The following is a 22,500-nucleotide window of genomic DNA, read 5'->3' on the forward strand; positions in this document are numbered from 1 at the left end:
ATGAGCACTTCAGTGATGATCAGCATTAGAGGATCAATCAACAGAGGTGCTGTAGAGGAGTTTCAGCTTCACCGCTTCACTTTCACTGCTCTATTACTGTAATGCCGGCGCTGGTCCACAGTCAGCTACACACACTCTGCTTCAATACTCGAACTGTCTGGGTGAATTAACCACTGCTCAGCTCTGAGCATCACTCAACATCTGAGGAACCGGTTGTTAAAATATAGAGCTGGTGTGTGCATCTTAAACATGAGAGAGTGTGTGTGTGTGTGTGTGTGTGTGTGTGTGTGTGTTTCATTAAAGTGGAGGATCTGACATCTTCTGTCCGTCTCATTCACAACTCCACGAGTGTGTTTGACTCTCAGTGCTTTACTAAATCACTCTGGTCTAATTATTTTAACACACTCAGACACACACACACACGGACACACACACACACACACACACACTGACCAGATGTTGGTTTACAGTGGTTTGACTCATGAGAGAGTAAAAGCTGAACTCATTCACCTGTGCTTCACATAAACACGGTAAACACACACACACACACATCAACACGGTAAACACACATGTGTTCTGAGCAGACGCTGCGTGATTCAGGCGCTGAATGGAAATAAAAGCTGTCGAGTGTTTCTGTTCGAGTCACCGCGGGTTCTTCCCCATCACAATACGACAATATGGTTTCCTCAACACTGACACATCACAGAGAGAGAGTGTGTGTGTGTGTGTGAGAGAGAGAGATGCACAGCAAACACACACTCAGTGTTTTTATATCAGGTATTTTCTACAGCCCGACACCAACAGCGAGAGTGAGTGAGGAGCAGAGAGAGAGAGAGAGAGAGAGCTCCAGAGCAGAGGCTGTGTTGGTGTTGTATATTACACTACTGAAGCCTTGTACTAACCTGCAGCACACTTTCTGTTATTGCACAGACACATCTCTCTATATATTATTATTATTATGACTAATATGTCACTAAAGTCACTTTGTTAAACTGTAGAGTTGAATTTTCAGCATCAGAAGTGGACAGAGCAGAGATCAACATCCCATAATGCAGTTCACCACCGCTAAAACACACAACACACACTAACTGCTCATTAACAGATATTACTTACAATGTAATATATACAACAATACATACCCATAAGTATAGATAACACACTCACTCACACACACACACACGCACACACACACACACACACACACACGCACACGCACACACACACACATTCAAACACATGCACATAAATATTAAACAACCACAAACAAAACACACACACATACACGCATATAAATATAAAACACACAACCACACACACAAAAAACACGCACAAAACAATGACACACACACACACACGCACACACACACACATGTACACACGCACACACGCACACACACACACACATTCAAACACATGAACATAAATATAAAACAACCACAAACAAAACACACACACACATAAATATAAAACACACAACCACACACACACACACACACACACACATTCAAACACATGCACATAAATATAAAACAACCACAAACAAAACACACACACACATAAATATAAAACACACAACCACACACACACACACACACACACACACACACACACACACACACACACACACACACACTCACACACACATTCAAACACATGCACATAAATATAAAACAACCACAAACAAAACACACACACACATAACAACACACACACATACACGCATATAAATATAAAACACACAACCACACACACAAAAAAACATGCACAAAACAACACACTCACACGCACACACACGCACACACATGCACACACACACACACACACACACGCACACACACACACGCACGCACGCACACACGCACGCACACACACACACACACGCACATGCATATACACATATGCACACACACGCGCACACACACACACACACACATGCGCGCACACACACTTGGGGTTTCTGCAGGTCAGATTTCAGCTCACTATGAATGAAATATCAGACTTATCGATGCTCTGGATGGCACGGCTGAGCCAATGATAACAGATGTTCACTCGCCTCATCAGAACTATTGGGCTGTTTCTGAATCACAGACTGTAAAATATGTCAAAAGAGACTAAATCAAGTAAAAACAGACAAGTTTAAAAAACTCGAATACACTGACTGTGAGCACAACAGCGTGTGTCAAACGCATGGAGAACGTTAAACTAATGTGTTCGTAAGAAAGAGGATTACAGCGCACTGCTGCAGAGTTCATTCCCACCCTCATGTTAAAGCTGTAATAAGATGTACTGTTGGTGACTGGTGGGCCTGATCAGGGGTGCGTTTCCGAAAACCAGCGTTAGCCAACTAAAGTCACAAGTTCTGTTGTTACAATATAGTTCAATGATTAGGCATTTCCCAAATCCATCATTCCAGCCAGGGGCGTTGCTAGACATAAAGCTCTACTAGGGCACAGCTCCGCCTCAAAAAGAAACTAAATAAATAAATAAATAAATATATAACAAAAAATGATAAATAAATAAGAATATTGCTATTATACAATTATTATTCTAAATAAATAACAGAAATTAATCCTAAATGTAACTGGAAAACAATCTAAAGACACAACCGGAGTGATGCTAAAATAATGTACAAAATCTTTTGCATGAATATTTATTTTATTAGAACTATATAGATAATTCTATAGAATACAAACAGTTTAATAGAATCATCAGTTGTGTGTTGTCTTAGACCGGACTCATGGTCGAGAATTAGGTTTATTAAGTCTTACCTCCCTGACTCATCATCATATAAACCTCTATCAGGAGGCATGCTCAGACTAAATATGACTGTATCACCACTATATTATTTCAACTTTGTTTTGTCGACTTGCTAAACTCACTGTGTGCCGACACGCCCATAAGCCGGTTTAACAATGCATGAGCGGCGCGTGAGCAGCACGGCTATTTTTCCGGCGAGCATGTTCACAACCGGGCCACCGGGAAGCGCGTCAGCGTCAAGCAGGACCGGTGTGTGTGTGAGGCTGCGGGTATGGATATTTTCTGTGCACATGCTCAGTTTGCTTTTGATTAAACTGCATTGCCTTCATCAGCGTTGCGTTGGTTGCACATCGAGAATAAGGCCTTTATTCTGGGATTAGCACTCTTGATAAACACACTTGCATATAAAGTAAATCATATCTCAAAGCATTTACTGGGACACAGATTATCTCAAATTAAAGTCAGTTATCTTTAGTAAAGCACAATCCCGCTCTTCTGTTTATCTGACAGGAGATGTGTTACATGAGCTCAGAGCTGGAGATGATTTATTCAAGCTTTATGAATTTAATAACTGCTGGAAAATCAAGCTTATACTATTGAAACTGTCTGAACTGCCGGTAGATATACAGCCAATACTTAAAGCTGAAGCATGTCTGTGTGTGTGTCTGTGTGTCTTGGAGTGACGCAGCACTACAGTGTGTGTGTGTGTGTGTGTGTGTGTGTGTGTGTCCTGCGCTGATGTTTACAGCAGTATTACAGCCTCCTGATCCTCCAGCTTCATCCTGAGCACTTCAGTGTGTGTGTGAGGATGATCTGGGTCAGCGGCGTCTCTAAAGTAGGCCAGCAGCTCTCTCTCTTACACACACACACTCACACACACACTCACGTTAAACAGGGGAAACTGCATTATTAATGTGGAGCTGGAAGAGGCTCACTGCTCTCCTGCACTTCCTGTGTGTCCACTTCCTGTGCTGATCATTTGACCACACACACACACACACACACACACACACACACACACACGCACACGCGCACACACACACTAACGGTTTCTCAATATGTGTTCTTAAGTGATCTTGTGTTTTGAGTTCTCGTGTAACTTCATCATCAACCAGCAAAGTTGAGCTCCAGTCGACCGCAGGAACAGAGGACCCGTGACAGAAGCCTGATGTGTGCCTGATATCCCAGAAGTCATTGCGGCTAAATACAGGAGGAGGAAGCGCAGCATTTATATCACTATTAAAGTTCAGAGATACTTATTTATCTCAGGAGTTTCCTTAGATGAGACGCTGACAGTAAACATTACCATTCAAACATGAGGAAAGAAACACACTAAGGGACTGTTCACACACACACACTCACACACACACACACACACACACTGGATACTCTCCTGCTTTACTCTGTGCTTTTTCACTCTGAAGTGTAGCGTCTCGTGTCTTTAGATACACAGACATGATGTTTGTTTGTGAAACATCTCTCCCTTCATCCAGACTGAAGTGTGTCTGCACTCTGATCTCACCGACTCTGCATTATCATCTTCATCATGAATGATCATATAGTGTCTACACACTGCTGCTGTCTGATGCTGAGCTGCGCATGTTATTCCTCCTGCAGGGCTGATTATATACATGCAAATCACTTTAGTCAAAACTGTCTGCTGAACAAGTCATCATCATCTTCATCATCATCACCATAATCACAATCACCTTCATCATCACCATCATAATCACAATCATCATCATCATAATCACCAATCACAATCTTCATCATCACCATAATCACAATCATCTTCATCATCATCACCATCATCATCATTACCATAATCACAATCGTCTTCATCATCACCATAATCACAATCATCTTCATCATCATCACCATAATCACAATCATCATCATCATCATCACCATAATCACAATCATCTTCATCATCATCATCACCATAATCACAATCGTCTTCATCATTATCACCATAATCACAATCATCTTCATCATCATCACCATAATCACAATCACCTTCATCATCACCATCATAATCACCAATCACAATCTTCATCATCACCATAATCACAATCATCTTCATCATCATCACCATCATCATCATTACCATAATCACAATCGTCTTCATCATCACCATAATCACAATCATCTTCATCATCATCACCATAATCACAATCATCATCATCATCATCACCATAATCACAATCATCTTCATCATCATCATCACCATAATCACAATCGTCTTCATCATTATCACCATAATCACAATCATCATCATCATCATCCCCATAATCACAATCATCTTCATCATCATCACCATAATCACAATCATCTTCATCATCATTATCACCATAATCACAATCGTCTTCATCATCTTCACCATAATCACAATCGTCTTCATCATCTTCACCATAATCACAATCGTCTTCATCATCATCACCATAATCACAATCATCTTCATCATCATCATTACCATAATCACAATCATTTTTATCATCATCATCATCACAATCATCTTAGTCATCACTATAATCACAATCGTCTTCATCATCATCACCATAATCACAATCATCTTCATCATCATCACCATAATCACAATCATCTTCATCATCATTATCACCATAATCACAATCGTCTTCATCATCTTCACCATAATCACAATCGTCTTCATCATCATCACCATAATCACAATCGTCTTCTTCATCATCATCACCATAATCACAACCATCTTCATCATCATCATCATCACCATCATAATCATCTTGATCATCACAATTACAATCATCATCATCATCACCATCACAATCATCTTCGTCATCACCATCACAACAATCATCTTCATCATCACCATCATAATCACAATCATCTTCATCATCACCATCATAATCATCATCACCATCATCTTCATCATCACCATAATCAGTCATCACCATAATCACAATCGTCTTCATCATCATCACCATAATCACAACCATCTTCATCGTCATCATCATCACCATCATAATCATCTTGATCATCACAATTACAATCATCATCATCATCACCATCACAACAATCATCACCATCACCATCATAATCACAATCATCTTCATCATCACCATCACCATCATCACAATCATCTTCGTCATCACCATCATAATCACAATCATCTTCATCATCATCACAATTACAATCATCATCATCATCACCATCACAATCATCTTCGTCATCACCATCACAACAATCATCTTCATCACACCATCATAATCACAATCATCTTCATCATCACCATCATCTTCATCATCACCATAATCAGTCATCACCATAATCAGTCATCACCATAATCACAATTATCTTCATCGTCAAAATCACAATCATCTTCATCCCCATAATTACAATCATCCTCATCTTCATCAAACACACCTGTAACACAGACTGCGCATCAACAGCTTTTTGTCCTTCATTTTATTCAGCTTTTTTTCTCCCACATTTGATTTGTGTTATGAATGTGCTTTAGTGAGTGTGTGTGTGTGTGTGTGTGTGTGTGTGTGTGTGTGTTTGTCCCTCAGATGAATGTTAACCACCGACTGCATTAAATGAATCACCAAGAACTACAGTTTCAGCTAAAAATATCTCGAATGTTCAACTGCAGAACAAACCCCCCGTAAAACACACCGCACATTAGCATATTAGGGTGAACTAACCCTTTACACTTCAATTCAATTCAGTTCATCTGTATTTGTACAGCGCGTTTACAATGTGGATTGTGTCGAAGCAGCTTCACATAGAAGACTATAGTGAACTGAAACAGCGTCAGCCCAGTGTTCAGTGTTGAACTTTACACCTAATAAATAAGCAGAAAGCCAAATAAAACACAGATCATGAAGCAGACTGAAGCCTCCAGATCTACTGCAGCAGCACACACTGAATCTGAAGGAGTAAAGCTGCGCAGCGGCACACGGGGCCAGGGCCAATCTGGGGTCTGAGATTTGAGGAAAAAGCCCACAGTCTAAAAAAAGAAGACACAACGCTTTCCTCAGGCTAAATGCAGACGCGTTCTTCGAAAACACACAACAAACACTGCTGTGGGAGAGAGAGAGAGTGTGTGTAGATCCACAGACAGATTGAAGGAGCGTTGCAAGGGGAAACGACAGGAAGCTCACATCAAAACCAGAGAAGAGCAGAAATCAGAGTTGAGGAGAGAGAGAGAGAGAGAGAGGAAGAGGAGGAGGAGGAGGAGGAGGAGAACCAGAAGCAGAAATGAGGTGAGAGAGTGGGAGAGAGATAAAGACACAGGAAGCCGCCGTTTGCAGAGTGTGTGAATGTGTGTGTGTGTGTGTGTGTGTGTGTGTGTGTGAGAGAGAGAGTGTGTGTATGCAAGTGTGACTGTTTATTAGAAAGTGTGTGTGTGTGTGTGTGTGTTATAAAATCCTTTTGTTTATGCTGTGTGTAGTGCTCTGTCAACACTTAAGTCTTGCTAATGAAGCTCTTATGAACTGAATTGAGTGTGTAGGTTTGTGTGTGTGTGTTAAAGTGTGTGAATATGAGTCTGTGTGGTTATGAGAGATTATGTGCGTGTGTGTGTGTGCGCGCAAGAGTTTGTTAGAGTGTGTTTAGTGTGTATAAGAGTGTGTTTGTGTGTGAGCGTGTGTATTAGTGTTTGTGTGTCTGTATGCGAGCATGTGTCTGTGTGTATTAGAGAATGTGTGTGTGAGTAAGTCTTTACTAGAGTGTGTATAAGTGTTCATTTGTGCATTAAAATGTTTTGTGTCTGTCTATGTGTGTGTGTGTGTGTGTGTGTGTGTGCGTGTGTGTGTGTGCGTGTGTTTGGTGATATTACAGTAAATGTCAGGGTGTGTGTTTTTAGATGAATGTTCAGCCGTTTCTCAACTGTTTATTCACAATAATCTCAGCAAACACTCCTCAATCTGCACTGAAAGGATGCTTCTCTGTGAAATCTCTACTACAGACAAACAGAGGACCACACACACACACACACACACACACATCATATACACATCATATACACAATAATCACAGCTAGAATCATTCAATAATTAAAGTGTGTTTGTGTGTGTGTGTGTGTGTGTGTACAATAACTCTCCTGTATGAAGGACTGAGAAACGCTTACAGACGTGTCTGAAACTCTCTCCGTTCACTGATGCTGCAAAGCTTCAGTGCAGAAACCACAGACAAACTCACAGAAACATGAGGAAAGATCTCCTCTTTCACTATAAACTCGCTCAAACACTGCTCAGTTTCATCATTCAAGAACAATCTCAAACTCATATCTTTATATTTTTATTAAACAGACACTGAAACTAGATTCTGTCTGATCAGGAACTTCTCATTAATAATAATCAAAAATCTTGAATCCTTACAGTGTAATAAAATTAAACTGATTTACATTAAATTACCCAATTAAAATTAAATTAATGTCATACAATTAAATTGAACTCATTCTCAACTCATGTCTGCTCAAAAACAGCTTCATATTTAGTTTTACTATCAAAACAATTTGAATGAACAAACAATCCTCTGAGCAAGTTTTAATCCTGATATATTATTATGAATATATTATATTAATTAACATTAACCTTCAGATGAGCAGAGAACTGTGATGCTTTGTCAATGAGTGGACATAAACCTGCTGAAAAGCAATTTATTAAACTAAGGTGTTTAAGATTTGAGCAAAAAAATAAATATACAGTGATCACTAACCTCTCATTTAGACTCATATTTTTATAAGAAGCTCTACAATATTATTTTAGTGCATAAACAATGGAAGTCAGAATTATTAGCCCCCTGTTTATTTTCCCCCAATTTCTGTGTAACGGAGAGCAGATTTCTTCAGCACATTTCTAATCATAACAGTGTTAATAACTCATCTCTAATAACTGATTTATTTTCTCTTTGTCATGATGACAGTAAATAATATTAGACTAGATATTCTTCAAGACACTTCTATACAGCTTAAAGTGGCATGTAAAGGCTTCACTAGGGTAATTAGGGTAACTAGGCAGGTTAGGGTAATTAGGCAAGTTATTGTATAATGATGATTTGTTCTGGAGACTATCGAGAAAAAAAATAGCTTAAAGGGGCTAATAATATTGACCTTAAAATGGTGTTTAAACAATTAAAAACTGCTTTTATTCTAGCCGAAATAAAACAAATAAGACTTTCTCCAGAAAAACAAATATTATCAGACACACTGTGAACATTTCCTCAATCTGTTCAACATCATCTGGGAAATATTTACAAAAGAAAAGAAATCTAAGGGGGCGAATAATTCTGACTTCAACCTTCAACTGTACATTAGATTAGTCAGTACTGAAGCCAAATCTGGAGCTTATCCAACAAAATAACTGAAGATTATGCTCCAATATCAGTACACCCAAATGTATATGTTAGGTAAAAATATTAAATTAAATAAATACACACAATTCAAGAGAAAACCAAACTATATCAAATGTAGTTAAAGTTTCATAGTTTATAAATTAATTTGCAGTATTTTACATTAATTTAATTGTGTTATCATTCTATTTCTGAAGATGTTCAGTGACTAAAATATCATTTTAATAAATATATCCGTGTAAAACATCTGTTTTGTTCAAATGCAAAAAAATATATGATCTATAATCACTGAGAAATGGGTGAACATAAAACTGCATATAAATAGCAATTTATCAAACTAAAGTGTTTAATATTTGAGCAAAAAGATAAACACACAGTGCTGCTAAGCATACATCAGTTCACCCTTCACAAAACACTTATAGATTTAGATTTTCTATAGGAAGCTCTACAATATTATATTAGTGCATATACATTATGCACTAATGTTTGTGTAATATATGTGTGGTTTTGTTCAGCACTTTGGTCAGTGCCAAACTGAAGTAAATGTGCTTTATAAATAAACTTTACATACTTACTTACTTACATTAGATTAGTCAGTACTGAAGCTAAATTTGGAGCTCATCTAACAAAATGAAGATAACACTTCAAAATTAGTCCACCCAAATTTATATTTGTTATTCAAGATAATTTAAAAATGTACACAATTCTGTTTAAATTTTGTAGTTTGTATATTTTTGTAATGTTTTGCATGAGTTTAATTGTGTTATCTTTCTATTTCTGAAGATGTTTAGTGACTAAAATATCATTTTAATAAGTATATCTGTGTAATACATCTGTTTTGTTCAAATGCACCAAAATAAATGGTCTATATTCACTAAGAAAAGGGAAAAAAATACTCATTTATGATGAGCACTGTGTCTGACTACTAACATTGTAAAACTACTTCTCACTCATAAAGTGTTGTTTGACAGAGCACAAACATCTTTCTCGGTATTTCCCCATTACATTTGTCTTCTGCAGAAAGTCTTATTTCTTTTAGTTTGGATGGATGAAATTTATAAATAAATAAATGAATAGACTTTTAGATAAATATACAGTTAAAGTCAGAATTATTCGCCCCCTTCATTTTTTTTTTCTTTTTTAAATATTTCCCAAATGATGTTGAACAGATTCAGGAAATGTTCACAGTATGTCTGATAATATTTGTTCTTCTGGAGAAAGTGATTTGTTTTATTTTGGCTAGAATAAAAGCAGTTTTTAATTGTTTAAACAGCATTTTAAGGTCAATATTATTAGCCCCTTTAAGCTATATTTTTTCTCGATAGTCTCCAGAACAAACCATCGTTATGCAATGACTTGCCTAATTACCCTAACTTTACCCTAATTACCCTAGTAAAGCCTTTACATGTCACTTTAAGCTGTATAGAAGTGTCTTGAAGAATATCTAGTCTAATATTATTTACTGTCATCATGACAAAGTGAAAATAAATCAGTTATTAGAGATGAGATTATGTTTAAATAATAACAGCACTTGAGAAAATAATTTTAAAATAATTTCCCCATAATCTTGTCATCGACTTGACATAAGTCTCCTGCAGAATCAGCTCAATAAGTCTGAATTCTCATAACCAAACAAATAATGATGACCGTAAACAGTGTGAAAGAAATAAATGTGTATTTTGAGTCTGCAGGCGTTGGCGTAACAGATTTCTCCCTGATTCAGACACGTCTTCTTCATTTCAGTATTCTCAGCCCTCCGACATCAACACAAACGCAGAGAAAAACACAACAGAAAGCGTTTCCTACAGCGCTAAAGTGAAAAGGTCAAAGCAGCAGCGCTGTAAACATTTCTGAATCACAGTGAGGAGAAACAGACGAGCGTGACTCACTCCATATACAGAAAACACCCGTAATGAGGAGAAGAACACGATGGAACATCAGCATCAGCATTATTATACACTAACCGGCCACTTTATTAGGTACACCTCTCTAGTAGCGGCTTGTACCCTTTTAGCCTTCAGAACTGCTTTAATCCTTGGTGTCAGAGATTCAACAAGCTGCTGGAAATATTCCTCAGAGATTTTGCTCCATATTGTCATGATAGCATCACACAGTTGCTGCAGATTTGTCGGCTGCACATCCATGATGCCAATCTCCCGTTCCACCACATCCCAAAGCTGCTCTATCGGATTGAGCTCTGGTGACTGTGGAGGCCATTTGAGTACAGTGAACTCATCGTCATGTTCAAGAAACCAGTCTGAGATGATTGAGCTTTATGACATGCTGCGTTATCCTGCTGGAAGTAGCCATCAGAAGATGGAGACACTGTGCTCATAAAGGGATGGACATGGTCAGCAGCAATACTCAGGTAGGCTGTGGCGTTGATGCTCAATTGGTACTAATGGACCCAAAGAAAATCTCCCCCACACCATTACACCACCACCACCAGCCTGAACCGCTGATACAAGGCAGGATGATCCATGCTTTCATGTTGTTGAGGCCAAATTGTGAGCCGAGCATCCGAATGTGTCAGCAGAAATGGAGACTCATCAGAGCAGCAACGTTTCTCCAATCTTCTATTGTCCAGTTTTGGTGAGTCTGTGTGAATTGTAGCCTCAGTTTCCTGTTCTTAGCTGACAGGAGCGGCACCCGGTGTGCTCTTCTGCTGCTGTAGCCCATCCGCCTCAAGGTTGGCCGTGTTGTGTGTTCTGAGATGCTCTTCTGCAGAGCTCGGTTGTAGCGAGTGCTTATTTGAGTTACTGTTGCCTTTGTATCAGCTGGAACCAGTCTGGCCATTCTCCTCTGACCTCTGGCCTCATCAACAAGGCGTTTGCGCCCACAGAACTGCCGCTCACTGGATATTTCCTCTTTGTCGGAGCATTCTCTGTAAACCCTAGAGATGGTTGTGCGTGAAAATCCCAGTAGATCAGCAGTTTCTGAAATACTCAGAGCAGCCCGTCTGGCAGCAACAACCATGCCACGATCAAAGTCTCTTAAATCCCCTTTCTTCCCCATTCTGATGCTCGCTTTGACCTGCAGCAGATCCTCTTGACCATGTCTACATGCTGAAATGCAGTGAGCTGCAGCCCTGTGATTGGCTGATTAGAAATGTGAGTTAAGAAGCAGTTGGACAGGTGTACCTAATAAAGTGGCCGGTGAGTGTATTTCCTGAAGAACATCCTGACCATAAAACTGTTCAGTGACCTCCGAAAAATTGTGTGTTTGTCAAGAATGTGTGTGTGTGTGTGTGTGTGTGTATATATATATATGTGAGAAAGATAATAAATTAAGTGTGTGTGTGCTGTGTGTGAGAGAATGTTTTTGAGTGTGTGAGTGTGTGTGTGGGATTGTCAAGAGTGTGGATCAGTGTGTGTAAAAAACGCTGTGTGGGAGTGACTGTTTCTAAGTGTGTGTGTGTGTGTGTGTGTGTGTGTGGGATTGTGTGTTTGTGTGTGTGTATAAAAGAGTGCATATTTGTGTGTGTGCGTATGTGGGATTGTGTGCTTGTGTGTGTTGAGAATGTTTGAGTGAGTGTGTGTGTGTGTGTGTGTGTGTGTGTCAGGCATCATCTTCAGCATCTCTGTCTGATCAGCAGTTTCATCTCGACCCTCGTGTTTCTGTGTCTTACTCAGTGTGTTTCAGTGTGTTGTTGTTGTTGGTGTGTGTGTGTGAGTGTGTGTGTGTGTCTTTTAAACACATCAGTCATTTTACAGTAAAGTATCTCAGCACAGTATGGGAGGATTTCACTGCTTCACACATGAGTGTAGAGTGTGTGTGTGTGTGTGTGTGTGTGTGTGTGTGTGTGTGTGTGTGTGTGTGTGTGTGTGTGTGTGTGTGTGTGTGTGTGTAGATGATGTTGCAAAACTAACTGATCCTCATCTATTTCCTGTTTCTCCTCCTTCAGCTCTTTGTCAGTCTCTCTGCTTCACCCGAAAACTCCACATCCACACTCACTTCGAGCAGCTCGGCTCCGCCCACAATGCACACACATGCGAATATTCATGAGGCATTAATGTGAGGTATTAATAGAGCCTGTGAAGAGCACTGAACCTGATCAGAGCTTCCTGACTGAACGGTCAGTTTAGCAGACGCTCTTAAAGCTCTCATTCAGTAAAGTTTGAGCTCAGTGGTGTCGCACTGTGCCCTCACAGCAAGAAGGTCTCTGGTTCAAGTCAGAGCTAGGTCAGTGTGTGTTTCTGTGTGGAGTTTGCATGTTCTCCCCGTGTTGGCGTGGGTTTCCTCCGGGTGCTCCGGTTTCCCCCACAGTCCAAACACATGCGCTATAGGGGAACTGATCAACTACACTGGTTCATTCCGCTGTGGTGACCCCTGATGAATAAGGGACTAAGCTGAAGAAAAATGAATAAATGAATATTCAAATGTAATATTTCAGCATGTTTTCAGGCAGTAAAGAGGCTTCACACTCAAATAAATACGTAAACATCACACCGCAATCTCTGTAATTTATTCCAGCTCTTTCTCCAGATTCTGCAGTGTGTTGTGGAGTTATTCCTGAAATGTTTTTAAAGTTAATAGATCATAATAATACCCGTATATATTTTACAGTGTAATTTCACCAGTTTAGTTGTACTAAATATAACTCTCAGCTGGATATTTGACTCATTATTTTAAACAAAAGTATATGTGTTATATACAGCGCTCAGCATAAATGATTATTGAACATTGATATCTGAATCCATGTCTCAGTGAATATAGGCAATAATTAGTGTTGAATGTAAACAGGAGAGCTTTACTGAACAGTTCTGTCTATTAAAATAAGAGTTTGATCATCTTCAGGAGTAGACAGATCAGTCAAAATGACAAACTACTACATTCAGCTAAACTATATACAGATTACAAATGTTTCTCTTGATTTTTTCTGTTTATTAAAACTATATTTAATATTCCGCCATCATATTAATGTGTGTGTAATGTTTGAGCTGTGATCAGTGCTTTTGTTAGACTAGTTGATCAGGTTTGTCTCTGCACTGCTGTATTACAGTAAAGCGTGCTGGAGAGAACATTACTGTAACACAGAGAGACTGGTCTATGATCAGCGCTGTAATCAATGCTTCCCTTCAGGATCCGAACATCATCATCAGCATTGATGTCAAGTGTGTGTGTTTGTGTGTGTAAGAGAGAGCGTGCATGTGTGTAAGAGTGTGTGTGCAATTGTGTGTTAGAGTTTTTGTGTACATCTGTGAGTGTTAGTGTGTGTGTTGGTGGTGGTCAAGTAAACTTGTCTACAGGAGTGAAACTGCAGCAGCAGAAAAAGGAAACGGTGAAGCTGAACTTCCTAAAAGTGTGTGAGAGAAACGAGCGCTGTGTGTGTGTGTGAGACGAGACTCTGACTGCATGAAAGCGAAAACCATCAGTGCGATGCAGGGGGGAATTTCTGATGGCTCCACTGCCCTGAATACAGCATTTACAGGAACAGCGAGTGTGTGTGTGAGTGAGTGTGTGTGTGTGGGTGTGTTTCATCTGAGGGTCTTTTTAGAGGAAGAGGGAAATCCATGAGCGAGCGCTCACACTTCTGTCAGCATCTGTCATGTGACCACTGCAGAAACACTGAAGCGCTCTCACACGCACACACACACACACACACACACACACACACACACACACACACACACACACACACAGAGCTGTACACAAACTTTAACACACAAATAGAGAAGCATGACAGACAAGATGTGCACACACACAAATGCACACACACACACACACACACACACACAAACTCTAACACGTACATAGAGACACACAGACCAAACAGACATACACACACACATATATATGTACACTAACAAACTCTACTACACATAGAGATATACACACACACAAATAAACACACACACACACACACACACACACACACACACACGTACCTCCAGTCCATAAACTCTCAGCTGCACGTCTCTCCTTCTGTCGTCTCTCTGGTCAATCCTGTCAACAAGACACAACAAGTCAGAAAGTCTTTCTGTCTAGTACACTATCCAGTACACTATGCAGTACACTATCTAGAACATTATCTAGTTCACAATCTAGTACACTATGCAGAACACAATCCAAAACCCCATATATAATACTACCTAGTACACTATCCAAAACACTATCTAGAACACTATGTAGTTCACAATCTAGTACACTATCCAGAACACAGTCTAGAACACTATCTAGAACGCAGTCTAGAACATGATATGAAACTCGAACACTAGAACACTATCTAGAGTATGATGAACGAGAGCAGACTGAAGTGAATATGGAACACAGACGATGCAGTATGCGAACCGGAGTTGTTATTCATCAAAACTCTTCTCAGTGATATTGAACACAAGGATGATCTTCTGACATGTTCAGCGTCTCTTCAATAATTCTGGTTTATTCTCATCTGACACCCTGATTCTTCAACTCTACATCTAGAAGATCCGAATAATTTACAAAACAATTCAAATATAACATCATCATGCATTCTCTGACATATTTCAGTAAATACAGAATAAGCCTGCAGTTATTTTTTGATAAACATATTATTAATATTACAATTAACTGATCCAGATTTTGGTCATTTTTATTTACAAATTATTTAACTTGTTTAATTAAACAAAGACACTTTACTTTAATTAAATATGCTTTTCATGTATATGCAATTTGACGGAGACACACAAATTGGCCATCTGACCCATATGTGTGTATGTGTATGTGTGTGTGTACAAATGTTAGGGAAAATATTAAATAAATATCTAATATCTAAAATTAATATTTAAAATTTTGTAGTTTGTAAAAAAAATAAAATAAAAAAATAAAAATTATATATATATATATATATATATATATATATATATATATATATATATATATATATATATATATATATATACATACATATATACATATATACACATATATTTATATATTTCAACGCATTGGAATTTTAAATGTATGATCTTTATATTAATATAGATGTTCAGTGAGCAAATTCTTACTTAAATGGATTTAATAAAACCATTCTGTTTAAATGCACCAAAATATATCATCTACATTGACTGATAAATGTTCTGAAGAGCGTGTGTCCTCGTGTATGCTGTGAATCAGTATTGCTCAAACACTGCTCTTACTTCATGAGTTTGCTTAAACAATACACAAGTTTCTTCAGGAGATAAAAACGTTTTAAAAATCACTCGAACAGCCACCGGACTCCAGCATTCTTCAAAATATCTTCTTAATAAAGAAACTCAGAGAGGTTTGGAACAAGAGATGTAAAGAGAGTAAACGATGAGAGGGAACCGTCCCTTTAAGATCATCATCGCGTATCTTCAGCATAAGTGCGGTGTCATAATTAATAATGCATGTCTACATCACATGAGGAAAACCTACAATCTCTAATCAAGCTATTAAATCTTCACTCATCGTTATAGAACAATTCACTTTGCAATAATTTTAATTCAATATACTGTACAGAACTAACTCAATATTAACTTGATTTTAGTATACAACACTTCTTATACAAACATTTATATATCTAGAAATATTGCACTGGATTCTGTATCATAAAGCAAAGAAATTCAATCCTGCTGATATATTTTGTATATAAATCTACATCTTTCATGCATCTGCTGTACACTGTAAAAAGTGAGCAAACCCAATGCAACTTGGAACTGTTAAGTTGAATTAAATACATTTATGCACAATTAATTCTGCACATAGTTCACTTACTTAATAAATAAGGCAATGTGTTTACTCGCTTTAAGCCACTAATTGTTTTAAAAGTACATTAAATGACACTGCAGCATTAGAATTACATACAAATATCGTCATTATTGATTAAAACAGAGTGTCTGAATGAAACGCTTAATTTTAGAGCATACTCTGAGTTTAATCGCCACCAACCGGCAGAATTACCAGAGTAATTCAAGTTAACATGGTGTAAATCCTACAATTATAAGACGCGTTTGAGGTATTCATTAATCAACCTGAGCCTTAAGATTCCCCTGTAACATCATTACTTCAGTTTTATTTACCTTTACTCTTTCTTTCTTTCTTATTTCTTTTAAATCTGTTTAATGTTGCTTAATACTCCTTGTCATTTTTATTTCTCATACTTGCATTTATATTTAATGTTTCGTTTAATGTTGTTTATGTGAAGCACTGAATTAGCCATGTGCTATAGATTAACTTGCCGTCTTATTATATTAATGTCATGTATTGTGTCTTTATTGTATTTTCTCTCTAGTTTATCCTCCTGTCATGTTATTTCTGTATTTCCTAATGTCGTGTTATACTGTACCTGTTAATGACTGCTTATTGCTACCGTAAAGTTACCGTGGCAACGGCGAGAGGGCGGGGTCGTGGAACTAATTATGACTGACACCAGGTGAGAGTCTAATTGAACTCCAGCACTAATTAAAAAGCAGAAACACACCTCGCTCTGTCACACACACACACACACACACAGAGGAGTGTTTTACAGTTAAAGGTGTGCAGGTGACAAGCGAATCCGGTTCAGCGGGTTCAGCCGGTTCGGGCTCCTGCAGATTCCGCCTCAAAAGCGAAGCCAAACACGACTGAAACTTGATTAAAACTGACCGTCATCAAAGCCGGCTCTGGTAATTATTCTAATGCGGGTCTGGCGAGAGCGCGCACACTCACCTGTCAGGCGCGCGCGCAGGTACACGAGCATACGCCAAAAAGAGTAAAAATAATAAAAGACACCGAACAAATGAATGACAGTAACAGGCAATCGGTATTAACGAGAGAACTGGCTCGTTTAATAGCAGCGGGAGCGAATTATCAGTCGCTCGTACGTCACACGGGAGTTACCGAGCACCCGTGACGTGTCCGTCCTCCGGTGACCCCGCCGAGGAGGATCAATAAACACGACTAAAAGAAGAGAAACACACCGAAACACGCTGAAGATGTCGATGAAACCGGAGAACAGGGCTATTCGGTGATGTACGGGAGAAAAGCGCTTTACCTGAGCCGGTGTCACCTGAGTTTCCCCCCGCGCGCGTCCACCTGAGCGCTGCTCGCGCACTTCCTCAATGTGACGCGTCCGCGCGCACGGTTCACTTTTCGGTAGCGGCTGCTTTCCGTCCGGTGTGTGTTCGCCGGTTCTGACCCGCTCCTGACGGGCTCCGCGGCTCCTCCTTAAACCCGCAACCAGGAAGCGGCTTGTCCTACTTCCAGCGGCCGCGGGTGATTGGCTCTGCGGGCGGCGGAGGGCGCGCTCGGCGGGGGGGTGGGGGGTGCTCTGTGCGCGTGCACGGCGGCCTGCGCGTGTCCGTGCGCTGATGAGGTGGGCATGATCGACCGGAGACACAGGTGACCAGAGACACCGGGAGACAGACCGCGGGAGACACGATCACATTAACGCGGTGCTTCCTTTTTCGTGATGAGCACGCGCTTCCTCTTCTGCTTCTGAAAATGAGTCAAGTGACAAACTCTGAATTCGCATGTCAAAGAGCGACACACACGCGCGCGGCTGTAAATGAATCAGGCTTCTGAATTTACACTGTTGGCGTGTGTTTCTGCTCTGTCACGGATGCGAAATAGATAATATCACTAATCCGCGCGCACCATTAGTGAGCTGCAAGTGCATGTGGCGCGTGCATGAGGGAACACAGCTCACACACCTACACACAAATACTCACGTAATGTAAATGTAATGGTGTTTCTACTGTACAGGCTGTGTATTCTCTCCCAGGGGCAGATTTAGGGGCCCTTGAGTAATTCTGGGGCCCAACAGTCCTATTATGATGAACCCCTATATATATATTTATATTGTTATGAATATGTGAATTTATTTATTCATTTGTTTCTGTCTTTTTCTCAGAACACTCAGTTTTCCTTTCTACATTTTTATTTTAATGCACTATTTACATTTTAAATGATTTATTTTCCCAATCTGAAGTTCAAATATACTCATTAAACAAATATTATAAACTACTGAAACAGTTGTGATGCGCACGCTTTAGTAAAGGCATCTTCCACTGATTGGGGCTGTGTGGACACACTCACGCTGATGTGTTAATCACACTCACATTTTATTTCTTAAACCCACATCAAAAACATGTCAGAAAACTGAGTTATATCATTTATAGAAACTTATAGGTATACACACACACTCTCTCTCTCTCTCTCTCTCTCTCTCTAAAAAATAACTCAAGAGGTCTGTTACCACTACATAGTTTAATACTTTATTGTAACTTAAAAATTCTAAAATGCTGATCAGATTAAAACTTTTAAATTGTCAGAATAATTTTAAGTTTTCACATCAGGAAAATATTGATAATTACATAAATGTAAAAATGTGGCTAATTTAAAGGTAAATATATCTGTCAGTTACTTTAAAACAATATTTGACTTGCAGCAACCCAAATAAATTTTCCACACTAATGGAATTGTTTAGTATTTTTAAGTCCACATCCTGATGTTTTTTAATCATTTTTTATACTGATAATATGGGACAGTACATGTTTTTGTTTTGTAAAACAATAAAAACCTGTGGTTTAATAAATTAAAAAATTTAACCGAAAAACAAAAATGTTTTTGGCAAATGTATTTCTTACAAGCATGAACAGTAAATTTGAAAACAAACAAAAGTGTATGAATTTATTTCAGGTTCTAAATTTAAAAAGATATGCATGTCATTAAGTAAATAACACAGGATTTGTTTTCAATTTTCAAACTTATTTTTTAAAGTGCTCAACTTAAACATTTGAGGTTTTGCTATGTAAAAATGTCTAATTGAAGAGGGAAAGATTTGTGTAACAAAAAAAGGTTGTTGTCTGAACTTCATTTTGTTAAATGTTGTCGTAACTTGAATATATTAATGCAAGCTGCTGCGTCAATTTTTTGTTTCGTATAACAATATTTTTTTAGAGTGTAATTTAAAGGTAAATGTGTCTGTCATTTAGTTTGGAACAAAATTTAACTTAATAACTCAATTTTTCCACACAATTGTGAATTTTAAAGCTCCTCCCTCACTGAACAAGCAAGAAGCAAGTGTGGACAGGTTTCAGGCAGACTGTTCGGCACAAAGGACATTTTACGGTGAGATATCTGAGTTTTATTTCATTTCCAAATCAATTTTCTCTTGATGTTAGCAGTGTTTTTTTTTTAACTTTTTTTTCTGGCTTTATATAAATACACAAGAATTTGAGGAGGACCTTTAAAGGCAAGTGATGACAATTTCCATCATTGCTGATCAGTCTACTCTGGAATTAAACCACAAGATGGAAGCCATCATGGTTGAGGGAATGATAATGCTAAATAGAGTGGACATCTCAAAGTGCTGCTGATGGGCATAATACATGCTCTGAATCAAAGCTGCCTCAAGGAACTGAAATATACGAGTGAAGTTTCTCGAATTTGATGGACTGAAGCCCAGTGCAAATGTAATGCACATTATTTTCTGAAGTCTCTGCTTAATTTACAGTAGATTTTGCTCTTTATGTTGCACTGTATGTTCTTTTGTATCTGCAAGTCCACACACTGATGTTTTTTGTTATTTTTCATGCTGTTTATATGAGACAGTACACATTTTTGTTTTGTACAATACTGAAACTGGGGTTTAAAATACATAAAATAAATAATAAAAAAATACTGAAAAGCAAAAATGTTGTTAAATGTTTCTTACAAGCAACTAAATGAACAATACATTTGAAAACATACAAAAAACTACTACATAGTATGAGTGTACTATGTATAATTATGGTAATTAATAACACTAAATTTATTTAAAAGTTTGATTTAAAAAAATTGTTAAAAACAATCTAATTTTTAAGTAGTTTAAACTGTAAAAAGCCTCTGATTGAAGAGGAAAAGGTCATTTGGCTAACATGTTTGTTAGATGTTGTTAGAATTTAATATGTATGAATATATATGTTGAATATATTATATATGCAAACTGTTGATTTGATTTGTTTGGTTTACACACACACATACATGCATATTAAACACTCACTCACACACACACACACACACACACACACACACACACACACACACACACACACACACACACACACACACATATATATATATATATATATATATATATATATATATATATATATATATATATATATATATACATGCATACATATAAAACACACACACACACACACATACACACACACTCACACCACAGTGGTCGCAGAAGTTCAGAGTCAGTGTTTCTGAGAGATGAAGCACACAGATATGAGAATACATGAGAAATTAAGCAGCGTGTCAGGATGAGGTTAGTGTTTAACACACACACTTCCGCTTTGAAGTGGTTAGGTGTGTGTAGGGATTGCAGAATTTACACACACGCACACAGACCTCCAACAACTCCACACAGGTGTGTTAGTGTCTCAGGTGTGCAGTCCTCTCTCTCTCTCTCTCTCTCTCTCTCACACACACACACAGAGAGAGAGGGAGATTATTTAATTTTATTTTTATATATAAATGTCATCTTTTTTTACTACTACTATTTACTGTGTGTACTGTTATATATATATATGTTACTTTTTATGTAAACTTTATAACTGCTTTGGCAATACAATTGAAGCAATTATTGAATTTAATTGAATTGAGAGAGAGAGAGAGAGAGAGAGAGAGAGAGAGAGAGAGAGTTAATGAATGTCTCTGATAACGAGCTGATGATCTCAGGAATCTTAAACTCCTGCTGAGTCTATAAAACACTGCAGTAAATCATACAGGCCTCTGTGTGTGTGTGTGTGTGTGTGTATGTGTGTGTGTTTTGCGCAAGCTCTGCCGTCAGTAAATGAGTCTTGAGCGCCATCTACTGAACAGTAAATTAATCTACAGCAGACTTCTTTCTTTCTTTCTGTCAGCCTCATTGTGTTGAGTATTGAGCTGAAGTCCTCCTGACATCTCTGAAGCTCATTTAAACATTTATTTAATCGTTTGCTGCTTTATTTTGAAATGTTTACCTCATCCTCCTCATCCTCATCAAGTGTTGTTTATAGTCACTGGAGTCTCCTGTACAGTCCTGCACTCTGGTCCAGCAGCTGCTCTGTGTTCAGTTTCTGCATTATTGTTTTCCACACAGCAGTGCTTGATCTGATCCAAGATCAGTGTAATGGAGAGCTCAGTATGGAGTCAATCTAGAGCCTTATATACTTACAAAATAAAAGAAAGTTTTGCATTAAAAAAGAAGAGACAAAAAAGAATAAATAAATGCAAATCTTTAATTTTTGTGAAATAAAAATGAAATTTGCAAATAAAAAATACAAAAATACTTGCAATTAAATAAAAATAAAACTAGATGTGTTTGCAAAACTGTTTTATAGCATTGCCTTTACAAAACCTCATTTTGATTTGCTCTTTGGTCATCTGTGAGTGAGTTCGCCGTGCTGTTTTCATTTCGCATATATTTATACTGTTCAGTATTATACGCTGCTC

At 38.2% G+C, this 22,500-nt stretch overlaps 1 protein-coding gene across 2 annotated transcripts in view; it reads right to left on the reverse strand.

Moving 5' to 3' along the window:
- zbtb7b (zinc finger and BTB domain containing 7B) overlaps nt 1-18,239 on the reverse strand; it is a 34,390-nt gene extending 16,151 nt beyond the window's left edge. For both annotated transcript variants that reach the window (XR_015510329.1, XM_087285393.1), the window contains exons 1-2: nt 18,065-18,239; nt 14,979-15,036 (exon numbers count right to left, since the gene is read on the reverse strand). The gene's annotated coding sequence lies outside the window, so the exon portion shown is untranslated. The remainder of the gene's footprint in view (nt 1-14,978; nt 15,037-18,064) is intronic.
- Nucleotides 18,240-22,500: the final 4,261 nt, after the last annotated feature.

Source organism: Danio rerio, chromosome 16 (assembly GCF_052040795.2).
Source record: "Danio rerio strain M-AB ecotype USA chromosome 16, GRCz13ab, whole genome shotgun sequence".
Classification (NCBI taxonomy): Eukaryota; Metazoa; Chordata; class Actinopteri; order Cypriniformes; family Danionidae; genus Danio; species Danio rerio.